This window comes from Sorex araneus, chromosome X (assembly GCF_027595985.1).
Source record: "Sorex araneus isolate mSorAra2 chromosome X, mSorAra2.pri, whole genome shotgun sequence".
NCBI lineage: Eukaryota > Metazoa > Chordata > Mammalia > Eulipotyphla > Soricidae > Sorex > Sorex araneus.
The window spans coordinates 229,517,544-229,535,069 of record NC_073313.1 but is presented as its reverse complement, the minus strand read 5'-3'; the positions used below and the strand labels follow the sequence as shown (position 1 = coordinate 229,535,069).

Below are 17,526 nucleotides of genomic sequence, written 5' to 3'. Positions count from 1 at the left end.
TGTATCGCTGCTCATCTATTTGCTCGAGTGGGCACCAGTAATGTCTCCATTGTGAGACTTTTTGTTACTGTTTTTGGTATATCGAATACGCCAGGGGAGCTTGCCAGGCTCTGCCGTGTGGGCGAGAAATTCTCAGTAGCTTGCCAGGCTCTCTGAGAGGGACAGAAGAATCAAACTCCGGTCAGCTGCATGCAAGGCACACGGCCTACCCACTGTGCTATTGCTCCAGTCCAATATATTTAACTGTGAATTTTAATATTTCCATTGGGTAATTAAAGGATTACTTGAAAGCACCTCATTATAGAAGCCACTGAAGTATACAGCATGAAACCTCACAGACCTTTTCTACTAGTTTTTCTTTATTTATATAACTCCTACTTTATCCTCACTCCCTTTCCAAATACATCACTGTATCACAGCCGTCCGGTTGCTCATCAATTTGCTCGAGTCAGCACCAGTAATGTCTCCATTCATCCCTGTCACGTTCAGGGTCAGGGGAATGAGGCACATTATTGTTACTGTTTTTGGCATATCGAATACACCATGGGTAGCTTGCCAGGCTCTGCCGTGCGAGATTCTGCATCGCTCTCATCCAGGATCTTTGTTTTATAGTCTCTGGATTTTGGCCATTGAAGAGATTACACCGGGAGCAGTTTGTGGGTGTGACTGCCAAGCTACTGGAAAACTGGGGATCTGGGTGGAAGAGGACCAGTCCCTATCCAAGCAGGCTTGGAGATCTCAGCCCCAGGTCCCGCACACCTGGGTTCATCTGCCGGTTCCTTCACGCATGAGTCTCGTCCAAGTGTGTGGAAAGTGGCCTTGAGCTTGGCTGTGGCTGGATATATATATATGTATATATATATATATGTATATATATATTAATTACCATAAAATTATATGGTGGTTTTAGGCTGCTCAGGCTCTGCATGGGGCAGGGAGGGAAACTTAACCTACCCCCCTCTGCGGGGGCCCCGGTGAAGAGAGCCTGGTGCGAGGGCAGGAGATTCTGCCACATCACTTAGGTTAATTAACCATCTCCTAAATTATGCCCCAAATTCTAGAAGATAACATGTATCCTCAATGGCCTTCTTAGCTACTGGACAGAGGTCAGCATGGTTTGCATTTGGTTTGGTTTCCCCAGTGGCACAGATCAGCTGTGGCTCGGGTTCTGGATGCAGAGCTTGCCTCCCTGCCCGGCGTCCTCTCCCTCGCCCACACAGGGCCTTCTCTCCTGGCCTGGCTCGTCTCCCTCACCCCGGCTTGCAGACTTGCCTGAAATGCTTCACAAGCTAACCAAGGCTCAAAGGCTCAAACCCAGGTTTGCTTGACTCAAGGGACTGAACTGGGAAACTTCAACAGCCTCTGTCTGCCCTTGCCAAGGACGCACTGTCCTCAAGGGCCAGTAAAATTGCTCCATGTTGGCAGCCTGTCTCATGAGCTGGGGAAGAAGGCAGTTGGAATAGAGAAGATGATGTCAGTAGGCCCCACGGGTGGCTCATGGGAAGTGGGGAGGAGAAGACGGTCACTTTCTCCTGATCCGCCACTGCCATCCGGAACCCAGAGTTCTTGGGTTCTTGTCTCGCTCACAGAAAAGGAATTTCAGGAGTAGACAAGCAGCGAAGTAAATAGATTTTATTTGGAGGGTTTTTGAAGGGAAGGATGAAGAGAAAAGTGGGAGAGAATGGAGAGAGAGAGAGAAAGAGAGAGAGAGAGAGAGAGAGAGAGAGAGAGAGAGAGAGAAATTTGCTCTAGAGAGAACACAGGCTTCTCCAAGGGCAGAGAGAGCCCCTCCACACATTCCAGCATTAGACACAAAAGCATGAAAGTACAGATCTCAAAAGGGGAGATGCAGGCAACACGTGCTCAGCCACATGGGCACAAGCAGCATTTGGGCTTGGGCAGCATATATATGCTATATATGTTATGTTTTGCCAACCTAACAAAATTTGTTTTCTTATAGCTCTGTAGGTCAGAGTGGGTGTAGATGAATTGGGTTCTTTGCTAAAAATCATAATTTTGAAATGAAGGCAACAACCAGGACTACTAACCTGTATGAAATTAATTCTGGCTGTTAAGAGCTAATGTTCCTGCTTTCTTACATTTTCTACAGCGAACATTTCTGTCTTAAATTCTCCATATGATTCCTGCTACATGATCCTTCATAAAATGGCAGTTTATTTCTTCAATAAAGACCAGTAAGATAATTCCTTTTATAAAACTTCACCTTTGATCCAAATTTAGAGACCTTATGAGTTGAGAGGTACTGAGATCATTTCCATTTTGATTAATTCAAGGTGAACCTTAATTACATCTGAAATTTTTTTCTTACGTATTATAACAAGCATTCCCTCCATATTCATAAATCCCCTGTATATTCAGCAGACACGGACAATACAGTGCTGGGGATAAAATGCTTGGGGGCAATTTTTATTTTAGTTTTGTAATAGTTGGCATTGTCTTAGTTAAAAGATACAGCCTGCATAAAACTTAAACATAATCTTATTGGAGAAAATTTAGAACATATTTTGTGGACTGTTGAAGTTGTCTTTGATAGCAAAAACAATGGTGTTTCTGGATCAGAAATAGGCTATTTTTACTTAAAGCAATGACCACATCAATTCTTTTTATGCCATTCTTCCCCCTTGAGGGCACTTTAAACGGAGTCAGGTGAGTCATGCACACGTATATATGTTTTGTTTCGCATAAGAGGAACCCTGAATTGTGAATCTGGGAGATTATATAAGCTACATATTGCCCTCCTCCTCTTTTGAGAGAAAAGATGCCTTTGCTCTCAAAAGCTTTTTGGTCCTTCGGTTGTAAAGAGATGGCTCCAGATTTTATCTCCCTATAAATTGTAAATATGTGGCTCCAACAAACATGAAATAAGGGAAAGGGGAACTTTGAGGACAAAATGTTTCTAGTGAAAAGGGACTTTATAGATTGGCGATTTCCTTTGCTTGAGAAGCCAAACCATGCAGAAACATGAACATATTCATGATATATCAATTCCCTGGTAGGCTTCATGGGGTGAAATGGGAGAGAAATAAAGCCTCACTCATGCATGGCATGCTCTTAGAAACATTCTAGGACTGAATATATTGAGTGGGGCGATTTAAATGTCATAACTATAATTCCTCAGTTGCAATCTATTGGACAGGGTAGACAGGAATTAAGCTGGTAGAGCATTTTAATATTGAAGTTTGTTTCTTAAAAGTGTTTAAAAAATCTATGGGGGATGGTGAGACAGCTCAGTGGGCTGAACGCATATTTTGTGTGTGGGAATACTGGTGGCACCCTGCACTGTATGGCTCTCCAAACACCTGGGAGAGACCTGAACACCCGTGGGTGTGGCTCCAAAACAAAACAAATTTCTAAATTTCTTGCTTAGAATATAACATTCTTGCATGTTAAATGCATGGATCCTTGCATGTAGCTGACCCGGGTTCAATCCCCAACATCCCGTATGGTCCGCTGAGCACCACCTAGAGTAATTCCTGAGTGCAGAGCCAGGAGTAACCCTAGAACACTGCCAGGTGTGACCAAAAAGGAAGAAAAAAAAATGAAAGAATGGAATCTTTAGTCAGAAATATATGCTGTAATTTGAGAGCCGGAGCAACAGTACAGTGAATAGAGCATTTGTCTTGCAAGTGGCTGAGTTGAGTTCAATGTGGTCCTCTGAGTACCATCAGGAGCAATTTCTGAGTGCAGAGTCAGGAGTAAGCCCTGAGCATAGCTGGGTCTTGACCCCAAAATAAACTACACTAAACAAAAAAATATATGTTATAATAACTTTTGAGGAAAAGAAATCATAAGAAAACTAGAACTATGAGCAATTTCATTTACTAACACCCCCCACCCCAGCTCTGTACTATGGTTTTGTACAGACTGCTTTGTCATTATCTTTTTTCCTTTTAGCAAACATTCGGTGAGTATCTGTTGTACCAGAATCCATGCCAGACACTTTCACATTCAGATTCTCATTCACCACACAAAGCCCTTAGAGGAAGGATTATTATCCCTACATTGTAAAGGAAGTAGCCTTATAGAAATTAAGCAATTTTCCCATAGTACAAACTTTAAATTGTCTAAGAAAGTTCTTCTGAATAGCAGTATATAAAAATATTAATTTATTTTCCATCATCTCTAAATGTTCTCTGATCTTTCTACATAATCTTTTTGCCCTGTGGGAAAATGTTTCCAAACACTTTCTCCCAAACATCTCCTTATTCTTTCTATGATTTTTTTCTATTTTTTTTTCTATTCTGACTTTTTTAGTCAGACATGCTTGCTGTAAGAACTCCAGTCCACGTGTAAATTGCTGAATCTGTGACAATACATCTATTCTGAGATTGTGTCGTCATTCATAAATTATGGCTAAGAATACTACTAAATTGTAGGTTAAAATTAAATGGCACCTTTTATCACATATACCTGGCACATAGTAGGTGTTTGAGAAATTAAATGTTTTTTTCTTTCTATCCCTCCAATCTCTGGTGTTCTCCAAGCCTTAGAAACTCATTTTCAACTCATTGTTGAAACTTAACCTTACAATTTACGTCACTAATTATTGTTCTTTTGTTTTGCTTTTGTTTTAAGTCATCCCCATCACTTCTCAACCTTTTGGCTAAGATCAAGTGTAATATTTATTAAGTCATCCCAGTTACTTAACTTGAAAACCTATTCATTTTGATCATTTCTTTCTTGCCTACTACATTCTATTAGTTGCTAAGCTTTAAATTGCTAAGCACATTATGGTCACTCTTATATTAGTTCACTCCTTCCCTACTCCCATCTAGGTTTAGAATCTAAAGTTAGATTATCATTAGTATTCCTGATTTCACTGAAGCTTCATAAATGATCTCGTCTTCTTATCTCATCCACTTCACTTCTATCCTGTACATTATTTTCCCATTGTCATTTTAATAGTCATTATATTACCTCCATTTTTGAAATCTAAATCTCCATGTTTTATTTTATTTTCTACAATATAGCCAAAATTCCTTGATAGCTTGACTTATCTATATTTCCAGCTATCTTTTACATACACACACACAATCATTCACACATGCTGTTTTCATTGGGATCAATTTGCAAGCAACACAAAAGTTGACAGTTATTAAGCAAAATCTTCATGTAGAAAGTCCAGTATAAAACTTTGAAGTTGTCAAGAACCAAATGCTATCCAATGATTTTTACATCTTTACTGTCACTGTCACTGTCACTTGTCATCCTGTTGTTCATTGGTTTGCTTGAGCAGGCACCAGTAACGTCTCCATTTGTCCCTGTCACGTTTTAGTGTAGCCCGATGGTGTATTTGGGGTTTCTTTCAGGATCAGGGGAATGCAGACCGTCATTGTTATTATTTTTGGCATATCAGGTATGCCACGGGTAGCTTGCCAGGCTCTTCCATCTCAGGTGGGATACTCTCGGTAGCTTGCTGGGCTCTCCATGAGGGACAGAGGCTTTTGGGGCGGCCTCTGATAGCCTTTACAGGTGTTCCCAGTCTACCGAATGTAAGCTTTTGGTTGACTGGCATGTTGTAACAATCTGCACACTGACAAACAAGCACCTGCCTGCATCTCTGGGCAGCACCTGGGATATCTACGGCCTCAGGTTGATCTTCTTGAGGTTGATGGAGTGCGCCCAGAGGTTGTTGAGCAGCTGGCAGAGCTGGACCCTATCTCAGAGGGTCTGTGCCAGGTCGAGCACTTGTGCTGAATACCAGGTCACCCAGTGGTTGGCTGACAGAACCCCACAGTGGATGAGCCACTGTGCACACTGCTGCCATGGCTCTATGTCCGACAGTGCTTCAATTCACCCGATTAGAGAAACTAAGTCCTAGAAATTCCCTAATGAAACAGCAAATGTATAAATTTTGGTCTTCTAAGGCTCAACTTAAATTAGATGTACTTTTAGAAGAGGAAAATTAATACAAATTGGTTTCTACATGTTTTTATTCTGCAAGGAAGTAGGGAGAAATAACAAAAGGAACTGTGCCTTTCACTTAGAAATAGTCTTCTTTTCTCACCCTTAGGAATTTCCATCTCCATCTCATTGTCCAGAACGGTGTATTTTCCCCCCACATACACACAAATTGTGGAACTTCTATAAAATGGAGTATTGGCAAAAAAATTAGTGAACAGCTGACACATGAGGTAATATTAATGGATTTGCTTAGTGAAAAATACTATTATTGCTTTCCACTCATAAGACAGGAAAAGAAAAACTATAGAGACAGAAAATAAGATGGTTATGTAATAAGGGAATTGAATTCAAAAGGAGCTGCAGGGAATTTGGAAGGGTGATGGAAATGTTATAAGTATTGTTCATCGCACACCTGTATACAGTTAAAATTTGTAAGTGTGTTCAAAATTAAAGATTACTTCTCTTCAAAATATATCATTAAGTGGATGTACAGGCAAACCACAGAAAACTAGTTTTGACAATGGACTTGTTCTCAATATATATATGAACTATTTCACAACAGAATCAGAAGATTTTAAGAAACCCAAATTTTAGAAGTAGAATTTGAGAACAAACATTAGTACATATTTTTAGCGGAAACCTAGAATCTCCATTGCCACTTGGGCCTTATTATTGGAAGATCAAAGTGAAATTATCTCTGCTACTGAGATTCCCAAGGTCAAAATTACAGAATATATTTTTGAAGGGAAAAAAGATATCCTATTTTGTTTGAAATAATTGGATAGCACTGTATGTAGAGTACTAAAGAGATCCCAGAATACTTGAAATTAACCATTCTTTTACAGGCTTTGTTTAGGGGTTAGGTGTTTTATTTTTCCCAGATAAAGACTCACCTGACTATTTCAAAGATCATAGTTGATGAATAGCATTTAGGAAAATAATCATTTAGCCATTGTGCCAAAAAATATCCCAAAAAAATTTTTGTTAAGTTGTCCTCAAAATTCTCCTTCTCTGAGACTACTGCCTTTATCAAGCAAAATATGCTCCTGGACATTTGGGTAATTTTTAAAATTTTTATTTTCCCCTTATACTTTATTTAAACACTGTGGTTTACAAGTTGTTCATGATGATTTGTTAGAAGCATTCAATATACAAACACCAATCACATCACCATTGCACCTTCCCACCACCATTATTTTCAATTTTCCCAACCACCTTGAGCCTGCCCCCATAGTAGGTCCTCAATAATTAATTTTACATTGCTTGTTAAAAATAATTTGCTTAAAGGATGATCAAAAAATGTTTCCTTAGAAAAAAGTTAGTGAAGATTGTTGTATCTCATGATGGTGCTCTTAAGGTCTTGTGTAAGAGATTACTAAGATGTTACAGGTCAAGCCTTCTGTGTTTATATTTTGTTAATTGAGATTGGTTTCTTTCAACATTACATGTCATCCAATCTGGTGTGCTGCTCCTGCTTTATCATTGTTGTAGAGCTTGAGATGTTGTGCGGCCAAAATTGTGACTGTGAACTCTAGGATGTGATGGAGTTAAATTCTTACCTGACTGGCAGCTTTGGGGCACATGCATGGCTTCTGGGCTTCTGCAAGTACTGGGAGATGGAGGGACCCTGTGAAAACTGGAGATTTCAGTCACAAAACCCAGATGTCTGAATTTTTCAACAAATTAATTTCTGGATGAAGCTCATCATTTAAGTAATATTTTTAAAAATGGTGTTTCCTTCACAATTTCATTAATGGGTTAAAATATATGGCTTATTACAAATTTATGTGACTCATAACATCTTAATCACTAGTCTTAGATATATTCTTGTCTTTTCTCATTAATTTCATATCACAAAGGCATTTAAAGTACCAAATTTTACCTAAGACCTCAGACTTTAATCAAGCCAATCCCATTTAGTATTATGAATTGGATAGTAGAAGCTCCACCTTTATTCAAAGGGAATAAAAGTTTTAGTTCTAGCTTCTAGGTCTTTCCATGGCATGTTGTAAGCACTAAGACCAAATTAGTGAATTGATCTTCCTCTTTTATAATTGGTCTAGTATCCTCACTAGTATCCCTTGTATCAGTTCCCTATAGGTATCATTGTATCACTGTCATCCCATTGTTCATTGATTTACTCTAGCGGGCACCAGTAACTCTCCATTCCTCCCAGCCCTGACATTTTAGCAGCCTCTCCTTACTCATCTTTCCCAATGATTGGAGGCTCTTTCAGGGTCAGGGGAATGAGACCTGTTATTGTTACTGTTTTTGGCATATCAAATATGCCATGGGGAGCTTGCCAGGCTCTGCTGTGTGGGCAGGATACTCTTGGTAGCTTGCCGGACTCTCCAAGAGGCATATATATAATATATTTTTAATATATTATATACTTTAATATATATTAGTATATAAAAATAAAATATATATATTTCCTTCTATGATGATATTCAGGAATATGTTCACTCATGAGTGTGGCTCTGCTTGAGCATGTGGAAAGTGGCCTGGAGCGTGGCGGCGGTTGGGTAGTGGAGGTCGGCTGCTGGGGCTGGGTCCCTTGGGGAGGGGAGGGTTCTCACCCGCCTCCCTCTGGGGCACCCCCAATGAAAACAGACTGGCGCAGAGTCTGGTGGCATGGCTATGAAGGCCCCATTTTATGCTCCCTTCCGGAAGAAGCAGCCATGAGTTCTGGATGGTTACCTATAGGTAATATATCAAAATTAAAAGTTTGAAATATTTTAAACAAGAAAATAAATTTATTCTCTCATACTTTTGAAGCCATGTGTCTAGAACTAGTACCAATGAAGCAAAATCAGGCAACAGGCAAGGTGGCACTTCCTCTGGAGAATCTTGGGAAGAATCTTATTTTTCTTTTCTGGTATCTCCTCAGTTACCTTGCTTATGCCCACAACTCCAGAATGATTTAAATTAAGTGGTGTGGGTGGTCATGAAAGTGCCACACTTTCCCCCAAAACCTCGGTTTTTTGAGTATTAACATAAAATGTACTGCTCTGTTGAATACCCAAGTCAATATTTCTTAGTTATCTATAATGATTGCTTCTCCCTTTAAAATATGACATTATGTAAGCCTTTACATAAACAATAAAGCAATGTTTATTTGGGCTTAGAGATCCTCCACAAAGAGGAGAATTTTGCTAGCCTAATGGCTAGATTCTGGGTGCATCTGATCAATATTACTTGCTTCCAGAAGGACAATCAAATGTATATTTAGAAAATGATACATGCAACATTCTACATTTCTAAATAACCTTATATTACATATACATTGAGTTTATCCACTTGATATCTAATGCGTTTGCAAGATCAGCACACAATTTTTTCCCAGTTAAGATGGAATTGATAGCAGTGGGCAAAATATTTGCCTTGAACATAGCAGATCCAGATTTAATCTCCCGCCCAGCACTATAGGAATTAAGGCGCTTGCTTTCCATACAGCTGACCTGTGTAACCTAAGTGCAGAGCCTGGAGAAAGCCTTAAGCATCACCAGATGTGTCCAAAAACAAACAAAAAAGTGAAATGCAGCAATAAGAATGAGATGATAAAAGAGCACTTTCTCCAGCTCCTATGTATTCATTTTCTAGATGAAAGCTAAAAAACCCATGTCTGGGAAAAAAAAACACCCCAAACTCTACTATAGAAAAGGCATGACAGCTCAGCTCACTCAGCAGATGGTATAGAACTGCGGGGGACAAGGGGTGCTTCAGCCCCTGTCTTGGTTTGGTTTGGTTTTGGACCACTCTATGCTCAGGGGCTAATTCTAGCTCTATGCTTGTGGGACACTTCTGGTGGTGGCTTGGAGAACAGTGTGGCAGGATCAAACACAAACTTCTTGCATGCACAGCATGTGCTCCAGCACTTGAGCCATGCATCTGGACCCTTTAATCAGTATTTTTCTTTGAAAAGAACTTTGTTCATTTTCTTTCTATAGCTCATCATTTGTAATAGACATTTCTTTTTTCCTGAAAAAAAGGTGCATTCCTATTTTCAACACCTAGTAAAAGACCTCAATCTTAGTTTCATGCCAAGGGAAAGTAAGGTATAAATATTCACAATTACGTTGAACTGTCAAGGAAAGGGACATGGGATCTAGAAGCTTTAATGGGTCTCTGGGAGATGTTCACACTTCAGATGTGGTTCTTGTGCTGCATCAAATATTCTAGCCAGGCCCCAGCTTTTCTTTTTCAGGCCAAACCTCAAGAAGGTAGAGAAGATAATGGGTGGATTTTCTTCTTTTGCAACGAATGTCCTTTCAACCCAGTTCATACTGGATTATTCTGGAAAACAATTTGGACGACTCTCAAAAAATTAGATATTGAATTCCCATTTGACCCAGCAATACCACTGCTGGGAATATATCCCAGAGAGGCAAAAAAGTACAATCGAAACAACATCTGCACATGTATGTTCATCGCAGCACTGTTTACAATAGCCAGAATCTGGAAAAAAACCGAATGCCCCAGAACGGATGACTGGTTGAGGAAACTTTGGTACATCTATACAATGGAATACTATGCAGCTGTTAGAAAAAAGGAGGTCAAGAATTTTGTAGTCAAGTGGATGGGCATGAAAAGTTTCATGCTGAGTGAAATGAGTCAGAAAGAGAGAGACAGACATAGAAAGATTGCACTCATCTATGGTATATAGAATAACAGAGTGGGAGACTAACACCCAAGAACTGTAGAAATAAGTACCAGGAGGTTGACTCCATGGCTTCGAGGCTGGCCTCACGTTCCGGGGAAAGGTCAACTCAGAGAAGCGATCACCAACTACATTGTAGTCGAAGGCCATGTGGGGGAAGGGAGTTGCGGGCTGAATGAGGGCTAGAGACTGAGCACAGCGGCCACTCAACACCTTTATTGCAAACCACAACAGCTAATTAGAGAGAGAAAACAGAAGGGAATGCCTTGCCACAGTGGCAGGGTGGGGTGGGGGGGAGATGGGATTGGGGAGGGTGGGAGGGACACTGGGTTTACGGGTGGTGGAGAATGGGCACTGGTGAAGGGATGGGTTCCCAAACTTTGTATGAGGGAAGTATAAGCACAAAAGTGTATAAATCTGTAACTGTACCCTCACGGTGATTCTCTAATTAAAAATAAATAAATTTAAAAAATAAAAAAAAAGAAGTCTAAAATAAATAAATAAATAAATAAATAAATTTAAAATAAATAAATAAATAAATAAATTCTGATTCTCATATTTTCATTTGGAATAGCTACTTGTTTGTATCTTCATCTATATCCATTTTCTCTGTGGTTCTTTTCTAAGAATTATTGTACTAGAATGAAGACATCTGTGCCCTAATTATGCCAAAATACACTTGAAAATAATTTTCTGTGACTTCTTGGTGGCTGATTGATACCAAATACTAAGAATAAAATATTCATGTAATGACAGATTTTTTTCTGTTTTAATGTGTTCTGCTGTGATTCTTTGCAGATGTAGACATATCTTTTCCCCTGAAGAGCTGTGAGATCTCTATAGGAAGAAACCATATTTCAACCATTTTTATTTCTCCAGCACCTAGCACATTGTCTTGCAAGAGTTCAGTAAAGATGTGTGACTCAGCTATTATTCACATAGTTGGAGAAATTGTTTCAATGTCAAAGTTTTAAAAACTACCTAAAGGATTAAGTACTTATTTATTGACAATCCATCATAAACTAGAGTACATTGAGAGAACTAGTGATGTAATAGGGAGTGTCTGACTGCTGATGGTTCCACTCAGGTACCAGCAAAATACCCCCCACAAAGGGAACCCTTATCTGTTGCAGGACCTTTGAGAAGGAAAGACATCCAGATGGGACTTGCAAAGTTCCAGGACAGAGGCCTGCATCTTCTGCTGAAATTCTTTTCAAATTTGGTGGAAGAGCCACACACCACAGTAAAAAGTTTATAAATGGTGATGCTATTGGCATTTGTTGGGGATAGATGCATTTCAGTGTGACCATTTAGCACACTTTGTCCCAGGTATTAATATGTTAGCAGTTTCCATGTTTTTCTCTCCTCATTATTCTGTCAATCCAAATCTCCCTGTATGGGGCTGGAGCAATAGCACAGCGGGTAAGCCATTTGCCTTGCATGCAACCGACCCAGGTTCTATTCCCAGCATCCCATATGGAGCCCTGAGCACTGCCAGGAGTAATTCCTGAATAAAGAGCCAGGAGTAACCCCTATGCATCGCCGGGTATAACAAAGCAAGAGAGAAAGAAAGAAAGAAAGAAAGAAAGAAAGAAAGAAAGAAAGAAAGAAAGAAAGAAAGAAAGAAAGAAAGAAAGAAAGAAAGAAAGAAAGAAAGAAAGAAAGAAAGAAAGAAAGAAAGAAAGAAAGAAAGAAAGAAAGAAAGAGAGAGAGAAAGAAAGAGAGAAAGAAAGAGAGAGAAAGAAAGAAAAGGAAGGAAGGAAGGAAGGAAGGAAGGAAGGAAGGAAGGAAGGAAGGAAGGAAGGAAGGAAGGAAGGAAGGAAGGAAGGAGGAAGAGAAAGAAAGAAAGAAAGAAAGAAAGAAAGAAAGAAAGAAAGAAAGAAAGAAAGAAAGAAAGAAAGAAAGAAAGAAAGACGAGAAAGAAAGAAAGAAAGAAAGAAAGAAGGAAAGAAAGAAAACCAAATCTCCCTGTATGCATTTCTGAAAGCCTATTGGAGAAATGGTTTGACTCTTGGGAGATAACAGAAATGTATCATTTCTCCCAGTAGCATTCTGCAGATGATCTAGGCCATCAAATAGTCTATAATGCTCTACCTAAGTCCTTGGCAGCCTTTAACCCCTGATTCTGCTCCTCCATGATGAAAATATGATTATAGGACATGACATATTGCCTGCTACCCCAGATCTAGGGTGATCCAAGAACTATTAAGGGCACATAACTTACAAGCTTCATGCTAACTTGCTAAAATATCACAGATCCTTGAAGGTCCCTGAGTCAATGGCTTTATGACTATGATGTGTAGGCACTTGTGAGTTTTCACACTCACCAACACAATACATAAGAAATAGGAAATAGTGATGGTGGGCTGTTGCAAAGGCAGGCCCATGCGCAGGCCAGACGCAGGCAGGACGCGGAAGTGGCACTCGGTGGATGGTGGGCAAAGCATACGGGACAGCCGGACTCCCTGGAATCATCCGATCTCTCTTTTTACGGTGCAGTCGTAGTCGTGGTTACTGCCGTAGTCTCGGTCATCAGAGTTCCATCATCCTAGTCTCCTCTCGGACTTCAAAGTCTCCAAAGTCTAGTTTCCTCCTCTTCTTCTTGTTGTCTTCTCTTCTTTGTTGTGCTCTCTATCTTCTTCCTTTGTGCTCTGCTTCTATTTGTGCTATTGTGCTCTTTTCTATCTCTCTCTCTAGTCTCTGTCTCTGTCTCTGACTCTCATCTCGGTAGTCTCTCCTCTGGTCTCTTGGTGTCTAGTCTCAGTCTCTCCTCTCCAGTCTTGGTAGTCTGCTACCATTGTCTTCTTCAGTCTACTGCCTCTATATTTCTCTGCCTTTGTCTTCTATCTTTGTAGTTCTTCTGTTGTTGTCTCTCTCTATCTGACCCCCTCTAATCTGACCTTATGACTCTTCTGAGCTTTTGACCATATGACCATCTCACTCCCTCACCTCTGACCCCCTTGGCAACCGCCCCAGCCCCTTACAGCATAGTTAATACAAAAATCATATAGGGCAGGATACAAAGGTGGGGCTGAACATTAACAAATAAACAAAAAGAGGTAAGGCCATTTCTCCAGGAGATTAATTCAAGGACAAAATCTCATCTAAGGCGATTACTCCAGATTGCTCTCTCAAGGGAGGATTCCATCCAGGGGTGTGTTGTTTTCTTCTTTGCTCAGCTAGTAATCCACTTAAATAGTTGTGATAAATTTACTTCTAATATTTCTAGCGATGTCATTTTGTATAAGCACATTAAGAAATATATCAAGCTTAAAGTTTGTTTCTTCCTGAGGACATCTCAATATATATTCCAGACCACAGCCCTCAGGCCAGGTTAGTCTTCCTAACCCCAGCAAGGTTCTTATTCAGTTACCTCTTTTGTGTCATGACAGAGTTTGTCCATGACCATGCTCTTATAGTTAAGTATTATGGCAGTTGGCCTGGCCCATTTTGATGCAGGGTAGCTCACAGTTTGTTCTGGGTCCATCATTCCCTCACTGGGACCATGCTCTTGGAATGCTAGGAACTAAGGTCAACTAAGGCTTAAGTCAAGTAAATATGGATGCCCAGGAGAAAATATTATTTGGGGGTCAAATAACTCCCATGTTACATAACACAGCATCAATTGTCTTCCTGTGTCTATACAAAAAGGACATTGCAAAATAAACCATACAAATGATACAAAGGAAAGAGAAAAGCAATATAGGATTATTAGTTATGCCTCAGTTGCACTGTTATAGGAGTGACCCCAGTGTTGTCCACTTTTAAATACAAATTGGTGGATGCCCAATCTCACCACTTCTATTCAATATAGTACTGGAAGTACTTGCAATAACAGTTAGGCAAGAGAAAAATATTAATGGCATACAGATAGGAAAGGAAAAAATCAAGCTCTCACTATTTGCATATGATATGATGCTATATTTAGAGAACCTTAAAGCCTCTACCAAGAAGCTCCTAGAAACAATAGACTTGTAAAGTAAAGTCACAGGCTATAAAACTAAGACCCCAAAGTCCATGGCTTTCCTATATGCAAATAATAACAGTGAGAAGAAAGCGATATAAAAAAAGCAATCCCGTTCACACTCATACCTCAGAAAATCAAACACCTCAGAATCAGCTTAACTAAGGAGGTAAAGAACCTGTACAAAGAAAACTATAAAATGGGCTAGAGAGAGAGCACAGTAGGTAGGGCATTTGCCTTGCATGTGAACGGCGCAGGTGCGATCCCCGGGATCCCATATAGTCCCCCAAGCACCACCAGGAGTGATTCCTGAATGCAGAACCAGAAGTAACCCTTGAGAATCACTGAATGTGACCCCAAAAAGGGGAAAAAAAGAAAAATAACTACAAAATACTACTTCAAGAAATAAAAGAGAACACTTGGAAATGGAAACACATCCCCTACTCATGGATTCGGAAAATTAACATTGTCAAAATGGCAATACTTTCCAAAGCATTATACAGCTTCAATGTAATCCCCATAAGAATACCCAAGAAATTCTTCAAAGAAATTGACCAAACACTCCTGAAATTTATATGGAACAACAGACCCCCGTGAATAGCTAAAGCAATTCTTGGGAAAAAGAAGATGGGAGGCATCACCTTCCCCAAACTAAAACTCTACTACAAAGCGGTAATAATTATAATAGCATGGTATTGGAACAAAAGCAGAGCTGCAGAGCAATGGAACAGGGTTGAATATCCTTACACACACCCTCAAATGTTTGATCATCTAATCTTCGATAAGGGAGAAAGAAATGTGAAGTAGAGCAAGGAAGCATTTTTAACACATGGTGCTGGCAACACTGGACAGCTCCATGCAAAAAAAAAAATGGGCTCAGACCTCTACCTAATACCATGCACAATATTCAGATCAAAATGGATTAAAGACCTCAGCATCAGACCAGAACCCATAAGGTACATTGAAGAAAAGGTCAGCAAAACCCTCCATGCCATTGAAGCTTAAGATATTTTCAAAGATGAAATACCACTGACCAAACAAGTGGAAACAGAAATAAACAAATGGGACTATCTTAAATTTAGAAGCTTCTGTACCTCAAAAGAAACAGTGACCAAGACTATACTTTCAGGGATCATTTCCACAGTATGTTACTAGAGAATTTCTCTGATCATGTAGAGCACCTGGGAGCCCGAAGAGTGCCAACTAAAAGAGACCCTAGTAAAAAGACTCCAAGACGTATCATAGTCAGAATGATGGATGCCACAGATAGAGACACAATACTGCAAGCAGCAAGGTCAAAGAAAAAAATCACATACAAAGGAGTGCCCCTTAGATTTACAGCAGACCTATCAGAGGAAACCCTCCAAGCCTGAGGACAATGAGGGGACATAGTGAAAAAACTCAATGAAATGAAAGCCCCACCAAGAATACTTTATGCAGCTAAACTCTCACTCAAACTTGAAGGAACAATACACTATTTATTGGATAAACAACAGCTCAGAAACTTCATAGACTAAAAAGCAAACTTAAAAGAAGGACTAGAAGGGCTACTATCATCATCATCATCATCATCATCATCATCATCATCATCATCATCATCATCATCATCATCCCGTTGATCGTCAAATTTCTTGAGCAGTCTCAGTAACATCTCCATTCGTCCAAACCCTGAGATTTTAGAAACCTCTCTCTACTCATCCTTCCAACGATGCCGTACTGGAGGCTCTTTCAGGGTCAGAGGAATGAGACCCAACTTGTTACTGGTTTTGGCATACTAATACACCATGGGGACCTTGCCAGGCTCTCCCATGTGAGCAGGAAACTCTCAGTAGTTTCCCAGGTTCTCCCAGAGGGAGAAGTGGGCTATAAGATATTGCTTCCGGGAGCTGGCTTTTAAGTCTCTGGATGCTTGCCGTTGACAGGATTACATGGCGCTGGGAGCAGTCCCTGGGTGTGACCACCTAGCTACTGGGAAATGGAAAATCTGGGTGGAGGAGGCCCAGTCCCGATCCGAGCAGCCTTGGCGGTCTCAGCCTCGGGTCCCACACACCTGGGTTCCTCTGCCGGTTCCTTCATGCGTGAGGCTCGTCTGAACCTGTGGAAAGGGGCCTTGAGCATGGCTGTGGCTAGGCTCTGGAGGTCTTCGGCTGTCGGGAGCTCTGCTCGGGGTGGGGAGGGAAGCTGGAGTCCATCCCCTCTAAGGAGGCCCTGGGGAAAGACTGCCAGGCACGTGGGCAAGAGACTCTCTGCATCACAAAAGGGCTACTATAAGACAAGAAAAAACCCTACAAGCACAACAAACCCCTACAGAAAGATGGCACAAAACCCATGACAGTAATCTCCCTCAAAGTCAATGGCCTAGATGCACTAATTAAAAGACACAGAGTGGCAAAATGGATTTGGAAACGAAACCCAACATTCTGCTGCCTACAAGAAACACATCTGAACAGTCAGAGCAAACATAGACTCAAAGTCCAAGGATGGAAAACAATCCTGCAAGCAAACAACTCCCTCAAAAAACTTGGGGTGGCCATACTAATATCCGACAACATAGATTTCAGGTCGAAAAGATTAGAAGGAACAGCGAAGGCCAATTTTTACTAGTCAAGGGATATGTACAGCAGGAAGAAATCACACTTCTAAATGTGTATGTACCTAATGAGAGACCAGCTAAATACTTAAAACAACTGATAACAGATTTTAACAAGGACATTGCTAACAACACTATAGTAGTTGGAGACTACAACACTACCCTATCACCTCTAGATAGATCTACAAGATTAAAACTCAGCAAGGAAACACTGGCTTTGAAGGAAGAGATAGAAGAGAGAGGGCTAATAGATCTATACAGGGCTTTGCATCCCAAAAAGAAAGAATACACATTTTTTCCTAGTGCACATGGAACATTTTCAAAAATAGATCATGTGCTGGGTCACAAAACATACCTCAATAGAATCAGGAAGATAGAAATTGTATC

The 17,526-nt window shown here is 40.3% G+C and overlaps 1 pseudogene; it reads left to right on the top strand.

Moving 5' to 3' along the window:
* The first annotated feature begins 15,662 nt into the window (after nt 1-15,662).
* LOC129400356 (small nucleolar RNA U3) lies at nt 15,663-15,750 on the top strand (annotated as a pseudogene).
* The last annotated feature ends 1,776 nt before the right edge of the window (nt 15,751-17,526 follow it).